General features: G+C 35.4%; 1 protein-coding gene across 3 annotated transcripts in view; it reads left to right on the forward strand.

Annotated features, from left to right (window-relative positions):
• LOC131432712 (putative tyramine receptor 2) overlaps window positions 1-12303 on the forward strand; it is a 213876-nt gene extending 201573 nt beyond the window's left edge. For all 3 annotated transcript variants that reach the window (XM_058599170.1, XM_058599169.1, XM_058599172.1), the window contains one exon: window positions 11240-12303. The gene's annotated coding sequence lies outside the window, so the exon portion shown is untranslated. The remainder of the gene's footprint in view (window positions 1-11239) is intronic.
• The last annotated feature ends 339 nt before the right edge of the window (window positions 12304-12642 follow it).

A 12642-nucleotide genomic window follows, 5' to 3' on the forward strand; every position in this document is an offset into this window, starting at 1 on the left:
AAAATCATCCGCGTTGCAATCGTTTATTACTAGAAATTAAGTATTGACGAATTTTGCTCTAAATCGTATTCGCAGATGGTGCTCCCAGATTTTAATGATACTTTCTGTACATGAAGACTTTGTCACAAAAAGACACTTTGCATACTTTCTTTCTCAAAATTGATCTAGACTGTATTTTGAAGAGGGCCAAACTTTTTTTAGCTACTTTTGAGCAATTCCAGGAATGAGTAAACGAAAAAGTGACAAAATCAGAATCGACCTTCTCCGATTTGGATTAAACTTTGCACGTGGCTTCAGTATGGCAAACCATAAGTTTTGAACCGATGGAGAGGTCAATCCGACTCACCACTGATATTTAAAAAGGGCGTATGTATTTTAGCATTTAACAAAAATTGCCTTTTTTAAATCGTTGTAACTCGGAAACCGTTAATTGTACAAAACTGGCGTTCAGGAAGAAGTTGTAGGGAATCGATTGGGCACTCAAAAAAAATATACACTGAAACATTTTTTTTGATTTTTTTCTCAATAATTACAAAATAATCCGAAAAAGTAAAATTTTAAAAAAATCAGGGTTTTAATTTTTTTTGATAATTTTTATTTTAAAGCTGTTATTGAAACCTACAGATTTATGGCTATCCCATCCGTGCCTTTTGAAAAATGAAGAATATTGGAAATTTCAAGTTCTCGTTGAAAGATAATCATTCAAACAGTAGAACTAACGTAACATATAGAATCAAAGAGGTGTGCCAGTTGACTACCTACTGTTTACAACGAACGTACGTATCGGCGAATCGCTTACCTAAATTCTACCTGTTTCACATATAAATAGCTATGCATGGTAGAACAGATATCAGTTTATAACAAATCTCTTTCGAAACAGTTTTGGTTTGGTTTTCCCAAAGTGTTGTAATCCTTTTCCTGGTTTTGTGTGGTCCGGAAAAATTTTCCAATAAACAGAAACCATGATCGCTGTCGTAGGCGGGCTTATAAGGAAAGTCATACGTCGGAAACAGAAGGGCAGTCAACAACGGAACCACAACCATCCACATCGCGATACGATTTAGAGGGAGTACCTTCAGCCTTCTTCAATCAACTCAGCATCTTCTGTAGCATCAGTCGCGGCGGAGTATTCAAGAGCACACAACATTGAACTCTTCAACAAGGGCATCGCAGGAATCAACGTGTCTCCGATATCAACGAAGAAAACCCGGAATGTTAATTTTGAATTATTTCAAGAGATATAAAAAAGCAAATACTCGGGTTCCCGGCGGATGAAGAAGATCCAGAAGTACTCAAAACGAAAGCAGCAGAGTTTGCTAAGCCTGATTGCACTAGGAATGAAAAAGTGCGTTTGTTGTCAGTTTGACCAAACTTGTGGTCAAAGGAGAAAAGGCAATTTTTGTGAAATATAAAAAAATACGCCCTTTTTAAAAACCGGTCGTGAGTCGGATTGACCTCTCCATCGGTTTAAAACTTATGGTTTGCTACACTAAAGCCATGTGAAAAGTTTCATCCAAATCGGAGAAGCTCGAGTCTGATGGTCTGCTAAGCATTTCTGGAATTGCTCTTTGCTTTTCTCTACACACTAAGAATTAATTCCTTTGTTCGGTAATATTTTTGACGAGAAATTTCGGTAATCTATAGAAATGACCGATATTTCGGTACATGAGTAATATTTTACAAAAATTATGCAACTTTTTATCGGACGATCAGTTTGAAGTAAATTTTCGTTACTGAATTTTGTAAATAGATATACAATTCATACGGTAAATCTGAATAGCCGCCGAGTACGGTAAAAACTATACTGTCCGTATGGTAAAATTATCTTCCAATAACCGAACTTCTGTCAAAACTGATTGTCGTTTAACTAACTGTCAAACAGTTATTAAAATTTTCAGTAAATGTCTTTTCATTAACTAAACAAAAAAATTCTTGAAGAGTACATCGAATGGATTGAGGTACAGGTGCTAAAGTTTTTAAAACATTTAACCACTAAAAACTTTTGGTTTACTTATAGGCAGAAAATAATAAATCACTTTTCCACTTGCTCCCTACACAAATCGTTCGAGGGTAATTTCTGGTGAACTCGACGGATTGTGCAGTGTTTTGGAAGGCGCTCATAATTCCGGTCAGCCGGAAAACATTTGACCCTTTTTCAGTGGAATAAAGCCATAGCCACAACAGGTTGGAATTTTATTCATACGTTTTTTGTAAATTTATGTTGTTTTTTGAAATCCGAAAATCCAGAATTTTAACCAAAGGAAAACAAATAAACAAAAAATTACCGAACAATCAGTTAGATCCATTTGGTTTACAGTTTACGGTAGTTGTTTGACAGTTCAGCAATTACCGAACGATCGGTAATCAATTTAATTACCGAACTGATTACCGAACGTTCAGCTGTTGCAAATTCGGTAAAAAATTACCGAATTCTGCGAAATTTTCTTAGTGTGTATGGAAAGGTAATAGAATTTCTGGAAAAAACGTATTTCGAACGGAGACCTCTGAAACCCATAGTGTTATATAAATTTTTAAAATCGATTGTTTTTACCTTTTTTTATAAATATAAAAATAGGTATAGAATTCGCTCAAACTTTAGAAAATTTTTTCGAGGGCTGGAGGGCCGAATGTCATATACCAATCGATTCAGCTCAACGAGCTGAGCAAATGTCCGTGTGTCTGTATGTGTGTTGTCAACAAAGAGGTCGAGATCTCAGAGATGGCTGGACCGATTTTGATCAAACAAGTCGCAAATGAAAGGTCTGCCCGTCACCCAGAACGCTATTGAATGGTTTTGAGATCGGATGCTTACTTTTTGAGTTATACGAAGTTCTATGTCAAAATTTTCAGTTTTTTGACAATATCTGTCACAATATGAATATGTTTCAAAACTCAAATTCCACACGGCAAAAAGCCATAGATTGTCAAAATCTGTCCATTTTTAACGGAGATATCGATATTTTTGTGTAAGCGACTTTTCGCCTTATTTCAGTAGTAGAAGTTTCACGGAGCAAAGTGAAACAAGAATTTCAATACTGTTTTATGCAATTGTTTTATGGTACCCAAAAGACTATGCACAGAACCCTTTTTCATGACGTTTCAATCGAATATGACATATGTATTAGAAAGATGGCAGTATTTTAAAACTCAAAACGATTTCTTATTTATATTGATATATATTGCTTGCAATAATAATAATAATAATAATAATAATAATAATAATAATAATAATAATAATAATAATAATAATAATAATAATAATAATAATAATAATAATAATAATAATAATAATAATAATAATAATAATAATAATAATAATAATAATAATAATAATAATAATAATAATAATAATAATAATAATAATAATAATAATAATAATAATAATAATAATAATAATAATAATAATAATAATAATAATAATAATAATAATAATAATAATAATAATAATAATAATAATAATAATAGTAATAATAATAATAATAGTAATAATAGAACACAACCTCCTACACCCTTAAACCATTCGAAGAAGTTCGTCTAGATATGTAAATTTGTGTGTGAAAAAATGAATGAAAATTGATGAATCGGAATTTCATAATTTTTTCTCGAAGATGGCTTAACTTATTACAAACTTAGACTAATATGAACAATCCTATGCTCTCATATGAGGTTTCTGAATTTCATGTGGATCCGACTTCTGGTTCTACAGGATGATATATGTAATGAAATTGAAATAATGTCACTCATTTTGCTAGTAGATGGCTGAATCGATTTCGTCCATCTTACATTCAAATAAAAGGTCTTAAGGTCCCATAAAAACTGCTTGTTACCAAACTATTCAATTTATAGACTTCGATGTGCAAAAAAAAATCATATTTTGTGGCAAGTACCATAGTAATGATAGTCTTACAAACCAGTTGTCGTATGTTCGAGCCCAGACCTGGAAGGATTTGTAGTGTCAATAGAATCGTTGCACTAGCCATGCAATGGTTCTGTACACTCTGAATTGGCTGCGAAGTCTGTTGAAACAGAAGGTCAAATTCCACTACAGGATTGTAATACCAAAGCATAAACCATAGTAATGAATATATACTGAAATCTGATATGACATGAAGTGCACCTTATCATTGCTAATGTCAAGGACAAGGATATTTGAAAAGAACATATCTCGCCTGCAGACGATCGCAGACAAGTAATTCAACCATGGTATAAAAGCTCTTGTCAAGTAGTTTAGTATGTAAGTAGTCTCATCTGCACCTTTCTGCGCCTTTTGATGATAGACAAGTCAAAATTTTGTACTAAAAAACATGAAAAATGGCTCTATTTCATTAAACTGAAATGATAGCAGCATTGTATGGTTGAGAAAGTTGTGTAGTTTTTAATGATGAAAAACTTAGTAGAACATGAAAAACTCATATAAATTGAAAATATATTAGTTTTTATACAAAAACTGGTTTTAGGACACCCTTTTCAGAAAATACATTATATCATGAATTACACTCAAGTTAAGGGAATAGTATCTTCAGTAAATTTGTTTGAAAGAACTTTCTGAACAACTTTATCGAAGTAACTTAGCCCCTATGTTGGCTCTGGACTAAAGAAATAATTTTTCTCACTTTTAGGGGGATTAATCACATAAATCAAATTTGCCAAAAGATACTGTACCTCAAAACCACGTTCCTATCAGTTATCAATTAGAAGCGTGAAATTGTGGTTTTGAACCACTGTGATATGGTCCCATTCAAAATTTATGAATTTTACCCGATTTCGACTTCCAATCTTGAAATTACAGGGTGATGTGTTTTTAAAATTCAAACCGTCATAGAAGATGACGATATAAAAAAATCCTCGAAGTCTGGCTCAAAACTATTTCAATTAATTCGTCATACTAATTCATAGACATACGAAGAATTTGTGTTATGCTGGTCTCTGAATACCGCTTCTGGAAGTACCATAAATAATGACAAAAATTTTAAAGAGGAACTCACTTCTACATCTTACGGAATGTTTAATCGATTGTCACACGTTTAAATTAGGTTTCATACAATTTCTTTCTTCGATTAGTCTTGCAGATCAAAAATGTTATTTACAAATAATTTAAAACGACGGTTATTAAAATAATTTTATGAATAATAAACACACGATTATCATTCATGCGAAAAACACATGCTGATTGATAAAAAAAGGTATCATCTCACTGCTAATTGGATTAAGCACGTTCCTTAATGAAGAAATTGATGAAAAATTTTGTTAATATTTTTATTTGAAAATTTATTGTATGATTTGTCTTTATTCAACTATAGCCATTTGAAAAAAAAATGGTAAAAAAAAGTTTAGATCAACTTTGTAAAATCAAAGTATGCAAAGAGTGAAAAAGTCTTCATGTACAGAAAGTTTCATTCGAGTTAACGCGAAATTCGTCTACTGATAATTTAACGATGAAAAGAAAGTGAGTTGAATCCATTTGTCTTTTATCCGTGCTGCATACCATTAGTAGCTAACATATACCCACTCTAGGAACCCTATACCTTCATATAAACTTAGAAAGGAAAGAAGAGGAAAAGGAAAAGTTCCTATACATCATTCATGAATGCTTCAAAGAAACTGCTCATTCTCATACGAAGGCAATTTCTAGTCTTCATACTCGGTCCAATCTAGTATAATCGATCAGAGGAAACGACAATCGAATGGGTTCTTGTTGGTACAAGTGCAAACAGTCACTCTTGGAAAAGTGCTGGAACGGGAAAAAATAAACAAGAAAGACATCGTCCGTCAACATTGAGTTATCAAAAATCCAATATCTATCGTGAGTACATATCGTTGGATACTACACTCATACCAAACAATAAATAAAAAGCATCGGTAAACTTGGTGTTGTAATTGAGTTTTGTACGAAAACGGATGGTATTTATTTGCCACCATAATGCAATAGAATGCCTAGATATATTCGTAGATTCGCCTACGGAATATGACTTTACTCAACGGAACACAGTAGGCCACAAATACTGCGTACCATTTTATCGGAAAGACTCTTGAGAATAATAGATCACAGTAGACCATGGAGAATCTTTTGAAGCGATACGAAAATTTGATGACGTTAAATTCGATTCATTCTCCAGCACGTATGCCATTCCGAAGCTTAGTCACATTCATCAAAGCCAGTTCGAACCGTACACAGAAATAGATTAGCTTAGTCATAAACCGAACGTAAGTTCTAGTTTCGTACGCATCGAGCACATCACCGTTTATGTGTTCGGATCAAAGACGTCGTCAATTTTAACTTCGATAACCCAGTTTAATGCAATCGAATTGACTCAGTTGTTCAGCCCGGAGCCAACATGGTAATTTATGAAGCAGGTGCTCTGGTGGGACTTTTAAGCTCATCCAAACGACATCATGAGCTACAGGCTCTACAGGAAAACTTCGTAAGTCCCCTTCTTTCTGTGATTACTGGTTACTCAGATGGATGCATATAAATGCATGTTTTCAGCATCGATGAGGACCATGCATGCTACGGAAAATACGGTTTCATCAAAGGTGCTTCTGTTTTGCATCACTACGTTGCAGCCGAAGGTTGGGCTTAACTTTTCTCGCATAGGCGTGTACGGGTGCAGATTATTCTGCCTTTAATTAATTGAACCTGTGTTCACTACAATTTCCTTGGATGAAAATAAGTATAAGTGGTTGAAGCTGGAATCTTCAGTTTAATGCATCATGGAAACCAAATTTTTCTACTTCACGTTTTTAAATCAATGTCTTATGTCCCTATAAATGTCACGGAAAATTGTTAGACAATCTCACCACCCACAATTTGGAGCAAAATTCAGAAATATTTGCCCCATTTTTGCATCGTCGCTCCAAATGACTCCGCGGGAATTCAATAGAAAAATGGGTGATATTGTTTGCCACGTACAGACACATACATACATACACACACAGCCTTTGTTCAACTTGACGAACTGAATCGAATGGTATATGATTTTCACTAGTCAATTGTACAACCTTTCTATATGAGAAAGGCACAAAACGTTCGGAGGATTACGCTTTTGGAATGACAGAGAACGTCAGTTGAAAGAAGGAAATTATTTCTGTAGTTCGATTGAATTGAAGTTTTTTTTTTTCGAGAAATACTCTTGCAGTGTTTGTCAGACAATTCTGTGCAAAAAAAAATTAAAGGGTTGTATGCAAGACACGACCGAGCATGATTACATTAAAAATGAAATAATTCTAAGGTATCCATAATAAACACAAAAATAAAGATGATGGCAAAAAACGGCAATTTTCCTAACAGCTCTGCGCACTCAATGTTGTTAACTATTATATCGAATATCGGGAGCCGCTGCAAGACCTGTCTCCGGTTTTCCAGGGGAGATGAACGGGATCCGACCAAGGCAGTAGACGTAGTGCGTATCGTATGAAGCTCCTTTGCACGCGTTCAATTCTTCTAATAAGGACACTATGGAACGGTGCCCATACCGGAACGGCATATTCTAAAATACTGCGAACAACTGAACAGTACAAAGTTTTCAGGCAATAGATGTCTTCGAACGACTGTGTCTTCCGACGGATGAAACCCAACATGGAAAAGGCCTTCGCGGTGATTAGTGCGACGTGTTCCGAGAAGCGTAGTTTGTTATCCAAATAGACTCCAAGATCCTTTATTATAGTGACTCGTTCAATACTTGTAAACGAGAAAATGTGACAGCATTACATTTACGAATGTTGATCTCCATGCCATTGATTTTACACCAGTCGATAAGTGTTTCAATGTCAGATTGCAGTGCGTAACAATCCAGTGTAGATATAATACTGCGGAAAATCTTCAAATCGTCCGCGTATATTAATTTTGGGGATTTTATCACCTTGCAGAGATCGTTGATGAATAGAACGAATATTAACGGACCAAGATGGCTTCCTTGGGGTACGCCCGAAGATATATCGAACGATGACGATGTTATGTTTCCTGTACGTATCTGTAAATCCGAGTTTTTTTTAATTTTTCAACAGCAAGACGGTGAGGGACTTTGTCGAATGCTTTTGATAAGTCGACGTAGATGGCATCCACTTGCTACTGTTTCTGCATTTTCTCGATTAAACTCGAAACGTAGCACATCAAATTTGTTGTTGTCGAACGTTTTCTTACAAAACCGTGTTGCTCTTCGGCGATTATGTGATGAACAGAGTCATATACCTGGCATCATGAACCATGCCTTAAAGTCTGGATCTCTTCTGAGAGATAGTTCATTGTGTTTAGGAACATTAACACAAAAACAAGCAACATTAGCACAAAAACAAGCACCTATGATTATCATCATAACACAACTTTATACTGTAACTATTTGCGCGCCACCACGTTGTTAGTATGTAAATGGAGATTTCTGTATGCACACTACCCGTTGACAAATTAAAACATTTTTAGACTTTTTCAAATCGAGTTAAATGAGAAAAATCCACCAACAAATCACCGAAATACAAGCGCTTCAAATTAAGTTCGAAAAATCTATCGCCGATCAAGAATCAAGATAAGCCATGGGTAAACTAAAGCATAGAAATGTATTCGGGCGAATATTTATAAATTTTCTTTTGTGCTATAGTTCATACTGAGCAAATCGGACGAGAGTTTGACATCATTCACTGAGACTGTCATTGGCTCGTGAAAACATAGGTCAATTCGATCCAATCTGACAATGGTATGCAATTGAAATACTTAAATAACGTTACCGCATAAGTTTAAGTGAAATGTTTTCGAATCTATTGGTAGTTAAATTATATAAATTCATCAACAAATTACTGAGTTATAAGCGTTCAAAATTTTGACAGAAAAAGGTTACGCAGTTAGTTTTGCATTTTTTTAAATTGACACCTAGCCAAATACAAATTATAATACGGAATACTTCGACAAATTTTCAAGGACACATTTTGCATCGTGCGGTACACTGTCATGATACACTGTCAGAGTGACAATGTACTTTAACGAGTTTTCTATAAAACTAGCAACACTGAAGGGTAAGAACAAATTCACCATGGTTACTGTTTATTGTAGTGAAAAATAAACTTGAACTATGTTGTTATGTATGAGATATGGTTATTCCATATCGGATTTTGTTTTTTGTCCTCCTTGGCTTTTCAGAAATATGCTCCTTGGCTTTTTGGAAATTGCTCAGCATTATATGTTAGAATGTCTCTGCACTGTTCACCGAATCGTTATGGTAGCCACCCGATCTTCTCATTGCAAATCACTCCCGTCAGAGGAGTAGGAATTTTTCCAACATCTGCTAAATGCGGGGAACCTTTACATCATAATACTAATAGAAAATAATTCAATTAATAAGTTTATCCATCGTGAGAGAAAAACTGCTGTGTCTGCCACCGTTCGGGCTATAATCAATTTGTCTGGGTCACGCATAGATGAGTGACTATTGGGAAAACGCATAAACAGCTTGCATTTGTTTCTCTTTTAACTTTTATTTTATCGTGTAGAGCGCTAATCGCTGTTTCCGTGGTACGTATACGAATCGTACCCATGTTCCACGCAAGGCCCGTTTATGAAAAAAGTCCCATCACTGCCAAAATATATCGCAATTCTTCATACATCGATTAGCTGGAGTGTACCTTTGAATTTGTTGCAATACAGCAACGGAAAACATAAACAAACAAACTTGTTTTGCGCCGTAGCAACTAGCATAAAGCGTTGCCAGAAACGATCTCCTTCCACATTTTCAAACTATTGCAACAAAAGGGAGTAATTTGCTAGGCTTGCTTGTTCAGGCTGTGAACCAAACATTCTCGGTTCGTTTGCATGGGACTTAGGGGTATTATTATTTGTATTTGACCTAGCCTCGTACAGTGAAGAGTTAGCAAAAGCGACAATCCAACTAGCGAACGCATATACAATCTAGTCATCACCTCACTGGACGAGCTACTTGTTTCATTCACAGTCAAGCAAGAAATGATTTGCAGCATATATTTATAGATTCCTCTTCGAACTACGCAGAATGATGCGGTGTTTTTATGCATGACGCAAAGCCTCCTAAGCCGAACAAGAAAATGACGTCAATTTATTCAGCTGGGATTGGTGGATGAAAACATAGGTCAATTCTAACCATTTTTTCAATAGTATGCTATTGAAATACTGAAACTACGTCATCATACATGTTTAAGTTAAAAGTTTCCGAATCGATTGGTTGTTAAATTATGTCAATCCATTAACAAATGACTGAGTTATTAACGTTCAAAATTATGACACAAAAAGGTTACGCAGCTATTTTTGAAACTTTTAATTGACCCCCGGCCCCGTATAGTGAAGAGTAAGTCATTTTTAATGCCAACAAACTATTTACATCTTAAACCTCTAACATAAGATATAACGACTTACAAAAACACCCACCCACACTCACATGTGGAAGAAAATGCACCATCCCGGCCATAGTAGCAAACGTTCCGCATTCCTTGGTGCCTGAATAATGCACGATTCCACGCTTCCGACCGTATTTGTCGAAAAGCGGAAACCCGACCGACTGACCCACCGGGAGCCATGTATAATTATGTGGCCGGAAACGGAACGCTCACTGGCAACGCCCCGATCCGCAAGGTTTCCGACATTGGGCTGAGCTGAAAGCAGACATTTGCGAATCATATGTTGGAAAAGGGGATTTATCCTTTCCTTTTACTGGCAGCACCTACGATAGACGGGCACTGAATTGCGTAAAACGGTTAATATATGATAGCTCATGAATAGAAGCACTTAATGGAGGGTATTTCCTTTCGTTTCTGCTCGGTACCATATTTTACCATACGACTGAGTCCTAACTATTAGTTGTTACTTCCTTTTGTTGTACGGTAAGATTGGGGGTTTATATTTGTCACTACGAATAGAGAGTAAAGTTGGCTTTCATACGTTATGTAAAAATCTATCAAAAATCTAATAATGCTGAAGTTTTTTTTATCTCGGACGAGTTCAGTTAACCATGTCAGTACAGTTATTAACTGGTATGATTCTCTTCCAAAAAAGTTTTCTAATTATGTGGTTTTTTTTTCTTAACGTTTAACAGCCTGTAAAACCGGTGAACTACAAAAAGAACAAAACTCAAACCGCAATTATGTGTCATTCCCGAACCGTTCAAGCCTCCAACCTTCGAAACGGATAGGAAACGGATTGCCTATCCGAGAAAAAAACAACGGGGGAAACGGAGAAAATTAAGCAAAACTTTTAAAATTTCCACCGTTATCATTTCGTCTTCAGGCACAAACAAACGTCAGATGCCAACCTCGCAGAACTTTTTGCCCGCAACACTATTCACCGTCATCAAAAATCCATTATCATTCGGTACGGGGAACCCACCAGCTCAGGATGGTTCTTCGGAAGTATGCTAGACTTAGGATAGAAAGTAATTGAATGCCATTTCCCACAATTTCTTTCGAGAGCCCAAAAGGAATTGTAGGAAAGCCAAATGAAATATTTAATATCGAGATGCAGAAGAGAAAAAAAAACAAATTGCCGTCTCGCACAAAATTGTAAATAGCCGATTCGATGCAGTAGGAACCGCTACGAATGCTCATTGTTGAAAAAAAAACCAAAACAAGGATAAAAACCGTGGCCAAAATTCACAAAGCGTTTCACTCAGACTTCAGACAGAGTCTGGTACTTACCATATAGAAGCACACTGTTAGGGAGATAGAATGTTGCTGTTTGTATCGTTCTTATTTTTTATTGTACCTGTTGCTAGTGAATGTCTAAATTCTATAGAAAAGCAAAATAACTCACTTTGTAAAGATGAAACTTGTAACATAAGTAGATAATGTTTCGTGATTAGTATATACAAATCAAAAAGGTGCTATAAACCTTATTCGACAAAAAAAAAACAAATCAAGCAAGTAAAGAGTGAAGATAATGAGCACATTTTTAGTGATACTTAAAGCATCAACACGTACAGCAGCATTCGCACCAAGAAACTAATGCTGGCGGTTAACAAGAAGAAAACTAAGTGTATAGAAAGAATTTAACGGGTTAAACAGAAAACTTAACAAGTAAGGTAAGCAACTCTTGTAGAAAGAATAATTGAACAAAAACATGTTTTGCTTTGATCAATTATCCAAATCGAAGGACAACATTGTGAGATATCGGTTTTGGTTTAGTTTGGTAGCCCGAACATGACGAACCGGAACGGAAGTTGGAAATTTTCAAACATGAACAAAATAATAAACTGCTAAAATAAACACCGTTTGTAAGATATCATGGATTTGATCATATGATAATTGAAGTGTAAGACGAAAACATGGTTGATTCAATAAAAACAATGATTTTGATATTTTTGTATTCTCTTTGTGATGAGTAATAGAGAAACATACTTCCTGGAAGGTAAGTAAAAACAGATACTTCCCATTATTTGGGACAACATATCGCAAATTCAATTTCATTCCGGTAGGAGAGATCGGGGCTGGTTGACCGATTGTGCTTTTGTGAAAAGACTGTTATGCAGGGCCGGTGAAAGAGGTGGGTACGGTGGATAGTACTACCCACCAGAAAATTCCAAAGATAGGTAATTACCCACCTGAAATTTCTAACGAAAAACAATGGTAATATAAGTATCATTCATGAATATCGAAGGTTTAAGAGTAAGTATTAAGTTTATACGGAACAAGGCA

The sequence above is a fragment of the Malaya genurostris genome, chromosome 2 (assembly GCF_030247185.1).
Source record: "Malaya genurostris strain Urasoe2022 chromosome 2, Malgen_1.1, whole genome shotgun sequence".
In the NCBI taxonomy this organism is placed as follows: domain Eukaryota; kingdom Metazoa; phylum Arthropoda; class Insecta; order Diptera; family Culicidae; genus Malaya; species Malaya genurostris.